Source organism: Lagopus muta, chromosome 3, assembly GCF_023343835.1.
Source record: "Lagopus muta isolate bLagMut1 chromosome 3, bLagMut1 primary, whole genome shotgun sequence".
NCBI lineage: Eukaryota > Metazoa > Chordata > Aves > Galliformes > Phasianidae > Lagopus > Lagopus muta.
Window position 1 is genome coordinate 69,834,991 of NC_064435.1, and position 13,195 is coordinate 69,848,185.

General features: G+C 38.8%; 1 protein-coding gene and 1 long non-coding RNA gene across 2 annotated transcripts in view; one reads left to right on the forward strand and one right to left on the reverse strand.

Annotated features, from left to right (window-relative positions):
- LOC125690297 (uncharacterized) overlaps positions 1–13,195 on the forward strand; it is a 28,256-nt gene that overhangs the window by 6,797 nt on the left and 8,264 nt on the right. Inside the window, exon 2 of the long non-coding RNA XR_007375592.1 lies at positions 11,076–11,140. This is a non-coding gene — a long non-coding RNA (uncharacterized LOC125690297). The remainder of the gene's footprint in view (positions 1–11,075; positions 11,141–13,195) is intronic.
- The window catches only part of LOC125690296 (death associated protein), a 39,899-nt gene that overhangs the window by 5,825 nt on the left and 20,879 nt on the right, over positions 1–13,195 (reverse strand). The gene's annotated exons all lie outside the window — the stretch shown is intronic.

Genomic DNA, 13,195 nt, shown 5'->3' on the forward strand with positions numbered 1-13,195 from the left:
TACGAAGAATTTAACTAGAACTCTATCACATTTAACCCTAACCTATTTAAACTTGTTTGTATACGATTGATTCCAGGACTGTCTTTAATTGCATTCTTTTGTAAGATAGTAAGCAGATCCACCAAAATGCCTCACACTAAACTTGTCCCAGAGTTAGCACAGAACATTTCAGGACTGCACAGGGCAATATGCTGACAAAAAGGGTATAATCAACCTACTTGGAAACCAGAGTATCTATATCCAGATTTGCCTGGAGTAAATTTGACCTTCATTTCCTAATGAGGTTCAACAAAGTACAGTGCAAGGTTTTGCACTTGTGTCAAGGCAATCCCAGATATGTATACAAACTGGGGGAAGAACTCCTGAAAAGGAGTTAGGTGATTCTGGTTGATGAAGAACTTAACGTGAGCCAGCAGTGTGCTCTTCAATTCGGATAGCCAGTGGCGCCCTGAGTTCCATCAGAAGAGGGGTGGTCAGCAGGGACAGGGAAGTGCTTATCCTCCTCTCCTCTGCCCTCATGAGGTCCTAGCTGGAGTATATCCAGCTCTGGGGTCTCCAACACAGGAAAGATGTGGAGCTGTTGCAGAAGGTCCTGAGGAGGGCCATGAAGATGATCCAAGGGCTGGAGCACCTCCCCTATGAAGACAGGCTGAAGGAACTGGAGTTGTTCAGCCTGAAAAAGAGAGGGCTGAGGGGAGACTCACCCCAAATATTTAAAGGAAGTTTATAAACAGAAGGCAATCAGCTTTTGACGTGGTAGATAGTGACAGGACAATGGGGAATGATTTTAAACTAAAGATAGGGAGAACTAGATTAGATTAGATGTTGGGGAAGTTTTTTTACTGAGTGCTGAAATGCTGGAACAGGTTGCTAGAGAGACTGTGGATGCCCCATTCCTGGAAGTGTTTAAGGCTGGGTTAGATGAGACCGTGGGCAATCTGATCAAATACTTGACCTAGTGGCTGGCAACCCTGGCTGTAGCAAGATGGGTGAAATTTGATGATCCCTGAAGTCCTTTCCAACCCAAGCCTTTCTACAATTTCCACCCTTGTTTGTCCTCTTCCTGGCTTTCTGATCAGATTCTTGCTGGGTCTGAAGCTTTCAGACTGAAGAACATTAGACTTCCACTTCAAGCATTTCTGTTTTTCTTTTCTGGTTGACCTGAGTAACCATGCTCAATGAATACTGTAATGAGGCATCCTCTCTGAGAGGATCACAAAGGCAAACAGGTGAACACTTCACTCCTCTGGAATAAACATCATCTGACCATTACATTCATTTTCATATGTTAATTATCCTTTAGCAGCTAAAAAGACACCAGGCGGGCCAGAAACATCAATGATTGAGCACATCTCTATTTATGTTCTACATTAAGGCCACTGGCATTTTCTTATTTCAATTAGATTACAGTGTCTCAGAAAAATCTTTAAAATTTTAATATTATTGATTATCTTGGATGATTCACAGAACCAGAATCAGACCACAGCATATCTCATCACACATCTATACTAATGAGGAATCCAACTGATCAAAGAATGGCCTGGATAATCAGTCACTGATTCGAGCTTCAATTTCATTTTTAATGAGGGAAATCTTTTTACAGATGAACTTCTTTGCAATAAATTCAATCTCTACTGCCAGAGCCTCAAATCATTGGCTTTGTCAGACACAGATTAGCTGCCAGGACCATAATTTCATAATCACACTCCAGGACATCTATTGCAGTTGTGGAATTTCAACATCACTCACAATCAGTCCAAACAGCCTACCAAAAATAGATATGAAAATAGAGAATGTGCACAGGCTATTATTGTCACATTTGTAAAATATTATTAAGTACTTCAAATTCTGTTGGCGTTATAAATAAAGCACAACCTACATTTTTATTATTTCATAAGCTGCAGTGGTTGCTTTGAGGATCTACTTAATCTGATGAAAATCGGTTTGACAGATGTTGTTTTGAAGATAAAGGAATGCTCTATCTAGGCATCAGTACACAAGAAAGCAAGAAAACATCACTTTGGGACAGAAAATGTGTTTGTTTATAAACATATAGGTTTTGAACACATTTAATGCACACATTCATTTATAGTTTAATAATAGCCACATCTGATAATGGACAAGGAATAAAACAGTAGACTTGCCAACACAGCTTATTATCTGTCAATACTTTCAGAGTTGTTAGTTGTTTTATTGTAACACAGAGAGGAAAGGAACGCATCTGTCAAGATTTCAGTGTTCAAAGAACTTATCCAGATTTTATATGTGATGCTGTTAAGAACTGTACCTGTTTAACATCAGAATCTCAACTAGAGTCATTTGTCTTGACTGTATTCAAATAAAGATTTTTATTATTTCATTTTAAGCTTAAGTAAGACCTTTATTTGACATTGCAAGTAAATCACAAAAAGAAGATGGAATACTTGAAAAGATCGTTAACTAGATGAAATGAGGCATTAATAATACTAGAATCTTACATCTTCACCTTAGAGGGATTGGCTAAGCCCAAGTCTGACAGAAATGTTGTAAAAACAAACACAATGACATTAGAATTATAGCAAAATCTCCTACAGCCTACAGAAAATACACATAGATTACATTTAAAGCCTGTAACAGTAGACACCTTTAAAACACCACAGAATGAAAGACAGAACCTCCTGAAAACAAAGCAGTGTTAAGATCAAGAATTTAGGAAGATTCAACATCAGAATTAAGTATTTCTGTGACTTACACACATTCACATCAGGATAGAAACATGTAGAAGTTAGACAAATGCTGATGCTCTATGCTTGAAGTTAACCTCACAGTGACAAGGTCAGCAAAGAAAACCTCTTCTGTGCAGAGGTTAAACTTCTGTAATTCATTTTCCTTCCTGCCCTCAATGAAATAGCACAAGAAATTATTTTCCTGATACGTCTGATTCATCCGCAATTTATCTGAGAACTATAAATCAGAGTACGAGCACAGCAACAAGATTCCCAATATGGAAACACTTGAACAGGCCAGCCTGCCTTAAAAAGGATAGAGCCATACAGATACTAGTCTTTTGCTAGGCTAAGATGACTTTCCTGGGTTTAAAAAAAGATTCCAAGTAAAACATATCATACACTCTAATTAGCAAGTTGTTTAGGCAAGCAAAGTGAAAAACATGAAATAGGATGATCCACCCCAATTGTTCCCTCATTAGAGACAAATTTTGCTTTTTCACATCTTGTCCCACCAAAGCGGTCGCTCTATGAACAGAAATTTCTCCAAATTCTAATCATTTTCAATCAATAAAATGTTTGCCTTTAATCCTACCCTTTTTTTTCTGGAGTTGAAAAAATTTTGGCGAGCTGCTCAAACCATCCGGCTTAATCTTGAAGGTTACTTACGGATTCATATATTCTGAATACAAAACATTAAAAGGTAACTGTTCTTAGTTTCAGTTCAATTCCTTTTAAAAAATGTTCAGATACTTCTTCATAGCGGAGCTTATCTGAATTTACGTGGTTGCCTTTAATTTTGGCATTGTCGGTGAAAATGAAGTCTGAGATGATTAAAAAGACACTGAGATGATTAAAAACACATTTCTCAGCAACAGAGAAAGGCTAACAAGCACACTGCTCATCAGCTTGCCTGAGATACTTTCCAATTGGTTATTATGCATTTAGGTTATTAATTTTCTGGACAGAAAAGTAATAATTAGCCTGACTGACTACCAGAGGGAAATATGCTAGTTGATTGCACTGGGACATGCAGTATCTGATATTCTATGATAATTTATCCTGCTGAGGTCATTTATTTATCTGCCATAACTTTCAAACCTTTAGGATCACCCACAGGATGGCACTGTTGAACCTCTGCTTAATGTGTATGTACAGTAAGGACAGAACCTCAAAAAAAAAAAAAGAAAAAACCCATGTGCTGTGGCAAATACTAGAACAAGTAGAAGCAACACTTCTTCCTCTTGATGAAATGAAGAATATACATACAGACACTACCTTCAAAAAATAACTTCCTCCTCTCCATGTAGTAGTCTGTGTTCCAATATATTCCGTGAGATAGCTTTCACTCTGCTAAATGGTTGCTCTTCCCACACAGGCAAATGAAAGCAAGTTTTAAGGTAGCTCTTAATACCCTATGAGGGCATTTTAATGACTACTTGTTTCGCCATTCATATACAAGCAAATTGGGTGTCCTGATCTTTTAATGAGATAGCAAATCACTATTCATTACATTTAATAGAGACTGATTGACTTTCATTGTTCTTACATCCACTGTCAACTCGCTGCAGCACATGGCCTGATTAATCTCACCAGCATCTCATTCATCTTTGTTTTTAGTGCATGCATTAGTGACAGAAGAAAATTATTTAAGAAAGCTATCTCCCTTCTCTAATCTGCATTGTTACACAGGCTGTACAGAGAGTACATTTCTCTTTCTTGCCTTCTTCTGACCACAGAATGAAGATCTAAGCGTTTCAGCTTTCCTACAGACTCAAGGATTTAAAAATAGACCACAATTCCCCAGCTGTTGGTTCATTTATTAGGGTTCAAACCTGTCATCCCAATAACTACCTCGTGACTGTACCTAGTGATGTACTAGTGAACATCAGTGACAAACTTCACACAGGCAGTAACTGCAGCATTAGCCCACTTAGTACCTGTAGCCCTTTTGCTGGAAAAATGAAAGCTGTGGAAACTGACATAAAGCAAGTTTCAATAGTGGCATAACTGTAAGGAAACTCTAAAACAAAGAACTACGTAGAGTCGACTGTGAGCATTTGCAAAATGGCCAAAGATGGTAGTGCAGAGGAGAGGATCAAGTCTTCTGCAATAGCCAAATGCTGAAGTGCGCTTCACTGTATGTTCCCATGACAGTAACATGCTTCCACACTAAGAATATGATGAGCATGGGCCTGCACTGCATTGCCTCAGATTCTGGGACACATTATCAACCTGTGGCACTGCTGCAGCTTCTCCTCCTCCTCCCAACGCATGAAAGATGGAGTGGAATTAGAAATAGAAACACTGTGACACTGTATTAGGAATACATGATGTCAGTGCAATGAAGGAGATGTAGAGATTAGAAGCTAATAAGAAGGCTAAAATCTCTCTGGTGAATCTCTGTTTGTCTCAGACACACAGTGGTGCCTTAGAATGTCTCAGCTATTGCTACTGAAATCTATACCTGACTCTTGTCTTCCTATATCTCAGGCCATTAACCACTTCAGTAGACATTCATGTTTCACTTTCCTGTTTCAACAATTGCAATACCATTTCTTATTAATCCAAACTACACAACAGATACACACACGTGTCTCCATTTGTATAAACACATCCTCTTCCACATCCATGGCACTATTACAAGAAGCTGTCTTAACACCGCTTTACACCTCACATTCTGCAGTTGTACCCCACTGTTGCGTGAAGCTCTCCAAAGCAAACACAGATGAAAATCCCCACGCAGCAGAAAATCATGACAAATTTTCTGTGCATTTCCTTATCTGGAAAAGCTCCCAGCATAACCAAGGGCATTTTGCAAGGTTACAAATACGCTCTTACAGTATTAGATTCCATGCTGAAGCCTGTGTGAGCTGCCTGTATTGGCCAGGATCTCACTTTAGTTCAAATCCTTCCGAAGTTGTTTACACAGTTCTGTTTGCACTCCAGAGGCAAGTGAAAATTCTAGAGGAATACATCTCGCCATAAGAATAAGAAACTAGCAGATCTCAGAATCTGAAATTTCTCTTAGTTCAGCCATAGAAGGCAAAAACAAACAAACAAACCTGATCTTGCATTTAAAGCTCATAAAGGAGCATCAGAAATCTGAATTCAAACATGCTTTCATCATAATAGCGTACATCTAACAGTAAAACAAGCGAAAACCAAAACCAACCCAACACCCTATTCACTTAGCACAGTGAAAGCTTTAGTACGACAAAAGACAAGGAACAAAGTTCTCTAGAAAGAAATCATAGAATGGCCTGGATTGAAAAGGACCACAATGATCATGAGTTTCAACCCCCTGCTATGTGCAGGGTTGCCAACCACCAGACCAGGCTGCCCAGAGCCACATCCAGCCTGGCCTTGAATGCCTCCAGGGATGGGGCATCCACAGCCTCCTTGGGCAACCTGTTCCAGTGTGTCACCACCCTCTGTGTAGAAAACTTCCTAAAAACTAACCTTAACTTCCCTGTCTCAGTTTAAAATCATTCCCCCTTGTCCTATCACTATCCACCCTTGTAAACAGTCATTCCCCCCTCCTGTTTATACACTCCCTTCAAGTACTGAAAGGCCACAGGGAGGTCTCCCTGGAGCCTTCTCCAAGCTAAACAATCCTAGTTCCCTCAACCTTTCCTCATAGGAGAGGTGCTCCAGCCCTCTGATTCAGACAAGAGCATATCTCTGTGTAAGTGAACTTTGAGAAATTGAATATCTCCAGATCAAGCGACCTCCACTGACCTGCCAGGAAGCAATCGCCTTGCTCCTCTACTACCATTACTATGCCTGCTCTGAGCTGCAGTAGTTGGTAAGGCAGAATCTTCATTTTTCATCTAGAAACATCCAGTCACCTGAACACAGAACAGATTGTTTCTTCCTTCTGTGTTTATCTTAAGGGTTTAATCCAGAAGGTCAACATTCGATATTACTAAAATAAACTGCAAACGTTCTACTAATGTCAACAAGACTAGAACTTCATACTGAGGAAAGACACAGGAAATGACCCCGAAGAAATCAATAGCAATGGGATTTAAAGCACTGCAGTCTGATTTCAAGAGTAGTTCTTAGATGGTAAACTTCCACTCAGCACAAAATAGATGTTTCACTTTTTAAGTGATAATAAAATCTGTGACAGTGCAAACAGGTCAACGTGCTGTTTAATCTGAATATAGTTCTGTACTAGTACTCATTCATTTAAATGGGATGTACAAACCATAAAGCAACTAAAATCTCCCAAATGTCAGTACTACCAGCAATTTTTCTGTTAATCTAACAAAAATGAATGCTCTTTTTCTAGTTTAGTCTCTTAGGTCTGTCACACCCTGGTGCTCCACACGTTTGAATGGCATTTAATTGCTTCAACTAAAATAGCTAAGCCAGTTCAATTCTCCAAACAAGTATTACAGAAGGTGTAAGATAGCAAACACTTGGCTCCATTGGTTTCTACATACATTATTAAACAGCCATTATAACATAGTTAGATCACATCTTCTTCTGTTTGTGATGCATACACAGCTCTGCTTCTTCAGCCTGCTTTTTACAGAACAAATAGATCAGTTTGAGGAAAGAAAACAAAACAAGCATCCACAGTCTCAGGTGAATTTACACTTATTAAACAACAGCAATAATGTTGGTACTTTATACTAGTAGTTTGTAATAGTATTTTATGCTGCTCGAACAAACAGTTTTTCACGCAGAGGACAGGAGAAATAAAAACACTGTAAAAATGACTCCTACCTTATCCACTACCTGGCAGCACAGTTCTGGCCAGAGCACTGTCTGCAGTTGTGTTTCTGCAACTGTAGCTGAAGGGTGTCCACAGCCAAGAACACAGCTTATCCAAAACACCAGCCTAGTGGTAGAGTACCTCTGGCTACTGTCTGCATAGTCTAAAAAGTGACAATATAATAATGGGACCTGACTAAATAAGTTATTAGCTTCTTCACCTTTGAAATCAGGGACAGTTGACCTAAGTACTTATTTAAAAAATAAATTGCACCTACCTAAGCATCAATATAGCTTAAATTTGCAAAAAAAAATTCAGAAGATCTCTTGACATTTCTGTAGACTTCAAAGGGTCACTTCTATTATACTGTATCTAATTGGACATGTAGACATTTTATAGTTTACTAATGAGACAGGAGATAGCTTTTAATAGAAATCCATCAATAACCAAAGGCAGAGGTCTCTCCTGAATCAGAATGCCATTTTTACTCCGTACAGGTCAACAGAGTAATGGAGTCCCAGGACATCACTGTGAAAATTAATGAAAGTGTATGACACCAGAATGAGATTTCCAAATAATTAAAAAGCCAAAATAGTGATTATCAGAGTAAGTGCACCTTCTACTATCCAGGCAACCACGTGTACCCCTTTGTAAATACTATAGTGCAGGACTTTTCATGTGTCATGACCGACAGTTTATTCTTTTCAGTTTTCACATTCCGAAGAAATATTTTCTAAATTTACATACTTCTACTGCAAAAATATACTTGTTACCTCTTAGCTCTGTTACATTTTCTTACATCCTTTCCCCCACTCAGACTCTTCAGGTTATTGTGATTTAAAGTTATAACAACTGTATAGTAATGCTGGCTCTATTTTAAGAATTTCATATGAAACATCTCTATTTAGTTTTCATTACAAAAGCAAGTGCTTAGAGGAGCTCAACATCTGCAGAAGCAGGAACCACAGGACATTTTTAATGGTATTTTGGTAGAAGGTCTTCTCCATCACCTTCATCTCCAACTGCCTCTGTTAGTCTAGATCCCAAGGGCTAGCTCCCAAAAATAGTACATTTTGCTTGTTTTGAATGTTAACACATTAACTATGCACAATAGCAAGTAAATTATCAAATACTCTTTATTTTCAAAAGAGTGATGACTTTAAATAACATTGATCCAAGCCTGGTACATTCATGAAAAAAAAAAAACACCTCTGACTCACAGCATAATCACTTCATGTGTAAACAGAAAAAGAAAAACAGAAATTTGGAATTTCTAGCAACCAAATTTAGCTGCAGGATGGAGTGTAAGATGAGGCACTGCCCGATTCAGCTGAACGCTTCTGAATTCGGATCATTATAGAAGCAGATGAAAACCTTGGAAAAGAGAAGTCTTAAAGTACTTTAGAGGAACTGGACAATTTTGGATCTTAGCTTTCTTCTTCTTAATCAAAAACTCAGGGACAAAATGATAGATGTACTGCCCTGAGACGGCTAAGTCAAAGAACACCATGAAAGTATTCAAATGGTTAACTTGCCTGCATCAGGAAAGCAGAGTATGAAAGAATGTGAACACTAAGAGAGAAACACACAGTAGAAATCAAATGGAGGGAAATACATACACCTGAGGAAGGTCTCACCTCCCATTAACGCTCTAAATTCTGGGTTGGTAATTTATAATGCCATATACCAATGTCAATCTTCAAAAAACAAAACCAAAAAACCAGTAACATGTATTACTACAGGTTTTAGTCAAAATATGATAGCTATGTTTATGAACCGAAAATAAGAGCGAAGAAGAAAAGCCGCCACAGTAATAGCTGATAGCTTTATGGCTTGTCTTTTATCCACTTATAATCCTTTAGCGCTCTTTCCTGAGATTACATTTTATAAACTGCTTTCAACCTGCAAACAAGTTTGCACACTTCATGTCAAATACCCACACATTCATTGTGACTTTACCATCACAAAAAAAAAAGCAAAAAGACCAGGTGTAAAGAGAAAATCCTTAATTTAACAAAAGACCAAATCGCTTTCTAATATTCAGTGTCAGTATTTATGGCAAAATTTTCTATTAACCAATGTGGCATTCCTATTATTAACCCACACATTCAAAAGAGATGACAGACCTCTCTTGTGCATACTTGCTCTGAATTCTTGCTGCTATGACATTAAAATTGACAGGAGGGTATTGGGCTCCTGTCGTATCTATTTAAAGTCTTCATAGAGAAGGAGTCCATTGAGACATACCCTAGGCACCTAGATGACAGCAGTGCTATTGCTGCTACATAATGGCCAGCTGCAAACTGAAGCTTAATTTTGTTTTTGTCTATCAGAGAGATCTCGTCTAGATACTCCCAGTTGCAAAGAAAGAAATATCCACAAATCTTACAGCAGTGATTCTCATTCATTACTGTAACACATCAAGGGAAGTAAAAAACTATAAAAGAGCTTTAAGCAAGAAAAGAAAGTTGTTTTGCTTTTTTTTTTTTTTTTCTTCCTTTACTGATGAAACTCAGCTGCAAAGAACAGCATTGAACAGTGCAACACTAAGGGGATACAAGCACAATCCACAGCTCAGAAAAGTGCTCACTGTTTGTGGGTAGAAATAAAAAGAGCCAAGCCCATTCTTCCCAAAGACCAGATAGCTCATATTGTTTATTTATAAAGCAGTGGGTATTAGTACAGAATAGGCAACTGTAGAGGCAAGAAGAGAGAAGCAAACTGGGGAAAAGGGAAAGGAATAAAAGGAAGAAAAAAAAAAGTGGTGAGACAGGTGGGAAAGTTGTATTCTTTGGAGCAGTGCTGAAAAAGTATCAAAAACAATTTTTTAGGAAGTGGCAGAAGGATAAGTGCCTGTTACAACGTAAGTGACAAGGCAGGAAGAAATATTCACAGAAAGCAGATCTTGTTACAACACCTGAAACCTGCAGGCTCATATGTGCCTCTGTTAGGAAACAACTGGGAAGCCAGTTAACAGGCTGCTGTTGCAGAGCACAACTGATTGCAACAGGATCACTGAAGCAAAATAACAGGATTGGTGAGCTCTGCAACAATAGACTGGAAATCCTAAACGTAAGAAGTGAGGACTGGCATCCCACAGGTAATAATTAAACTGCCTTACCTCCAGATAGGTCGCAGAGATCTCTTACAAGGATAGCAGAGGACAATATCAGAAAGGAAGTTCATTCCAACAACCCTGTCCGTTAGCAAGTGACAGAAGGGAAGCCAACCAGTGCCTCATAGCCAGCTACACACAGCACATTAAAATCCAGTGCCGTATTCGCCAATATACAAGGGAACAAATACATATTTGATGCTATTTCTGCCAGGAACACGAAAGCAGGAAGTTCAATCTACCTTTAGCCTCAGTCATTTGGAAAATACACCTGGACACAAGTTCAGATCCTTCTGCAAGGTAATATCTCATATACGAGAGCAAGCAGCTCTGATAACCTTCTCAGCAACTGATCAATGCTCAAAGACTCTCGTATTGATTTCACTTAATGCTATTTCATTAACATTTGACATATCAAGCAATTTGACCACCTGTTAATACCATTTCTTTTAGGTATGGTAATCTTGAGGAACAAATCAATTAAGAACTTGCACCAGGCTGGCAGGTGTGACTATTTCTTATCTTTCAGCCAACATGCATACTGAGAACTTCTGGAAGACTTCACTTCATGATGACAAGACTCAACTATTTCAGGTAGGTTGGGTTTTGTACAAGATCAATATACTAATGTAGCAATGTAAAGCTGTAAATTAGCAGTATTTAAGTATCCTGGAATATTTAGTGAATACTTACCTATTCAGTATCTCAGTGCACACACAGTGTGGCAGTTTCAAAAGCAGTTTCTAAACTTGGACTTGGAATCTGGGTTTACTGCATTACTACAACCTGCCATAGTTTCCAAATGGATTAGGTATTCACAATTTCACTTAATTTAAGTAGAAACACTACCTCTGAAAACTGTGAAGGATCTCAATCAAGTAGGGTACTTGCCCCCAAGAAACCACTTCTGAATTTTCAGTAGAATGTGCAACTTAGCCTGAATAACCACTATCAGAGAAGCACATAACCCTTGAGAATAACATGAACAGAAGTTGTGCAAGAACGTGCAGATTAATGACAGCAAAGCAAAAGAGCAGATTGTCCACAACTATGTACTTGACCTTGGTTTTGTTTCTAGTCCATGTAAGCTGTTTTGCTACTGCTAAACATTACTTTTCTATGAATAATTTGGCTGCGATAAGGAAATGCACCACTGCGCAAAATATGGACTCGAAAGCCCAAGAGATCACAACCTTAAGCACAGAATGGACAACAAAAGCAGAGGCCAACTCATACTCTAGTGTTCACGCGACCTCACCCCTTCTCCCATCTTCCCTAGTGCCTTGCCTCACTGTCAGCTGTGGCTCTGCCAGCTATGCCAATAGATAGCAAGTTACAGATAACAGACCCATCACTACAGAGTTGCACGGTTCATTGCTCAGGGCAGAACATCTCTGGAGGTTCAAATGCCCATGGCAATCTGCAGCTTCACTTGGAAGATCACTACATTTTACTTGCTTTTAGGAGCACGTCACTGCACACACATCTATTTTGTGAACACACCCATTTACACCGGCACTCCTGTTGATCAGAAATTAAATCAGACAATTCAGACCAGCATGGTTGTGGAGATAATCAACAAGTGGCTTCCAATGGTCCCAGTAGCCTAATTAGGGACATTCTGAGGATGCATACACAAGGTTTCACCCTGAAAAGGCTACGCAACTCTGCAGGGCCACCCTAACCAACAGGTTGCTGCTTAGGTGTCTCCTCCCAGACAACAACAAAGAGGAAAAGTGCTTCTTCTCAGATCACTCTTACTAAAGTCTACCACACTTTGGATTGCTTTAAAACTGCTCTCTTGGATTATATTATCCCTTTAAAATGATATAAGCATACATACTATTTACACAGTTCATAAAGTAAAACTGTCTTCAATGATTCTGCCTATTTTTGAGAGCTAGAAGAGCCACCAAATCTGAGAGGCAAACAATGCTGAAAGAATAAAAACAAAATTACAGAGTTGTAACTACAGAGGAATCAATTACAGAATTACAGACGGAATGAAGTTGGAAAGGACCTCTAGAGGCCATCTAGTCCAAACTGCTGCTCAAGCAGGGACAACTCAGAGCTGCTTGTCCAGGATTGTATCTAGGCAGCTTTTGAAGATCTAAAAAGAGGAGACTTCACAGCTGCTCTTGGGAAACCTGTGCCACTGCTATGTCACCTCAACAACAAAGAAATACCTCCCAATGTTTAGACAGAACTGCCTATGTTAAGTTTCCCACTGCCTCTGTTAAGTTTCACAGATTGACCAACACTAGCCTGATCATCAGGTAAGGTTCAGCCTGGGACTGACTGTCCTGCCAGTATGTACTTGTGAAGGATATTCTTTTCCAGTGGGGAAAGAGCGTAGCAAGAATTGAAAAGTTAAACCAATAAGGAATTTAAAAAAATAAAACCACAACAAAAAACAGCACCACAACATTCAAACTCCGTATCAGTCTTGAGATATGTCTGCAGACCCTAAGAAGGTCAAATGACAGGCTGTACAACAAGATCAACTATTGTATTTTCCTCATAGAATCTAAAATTATTAGTTGTTTCAATCAAGAATCATTTTGATCATGTTAACAGCTGTATGGAAAGCTCACCTACACAAATGTCACTGGAAGGCATTATACAATCTTAAGTGACAGTAACGAAGCC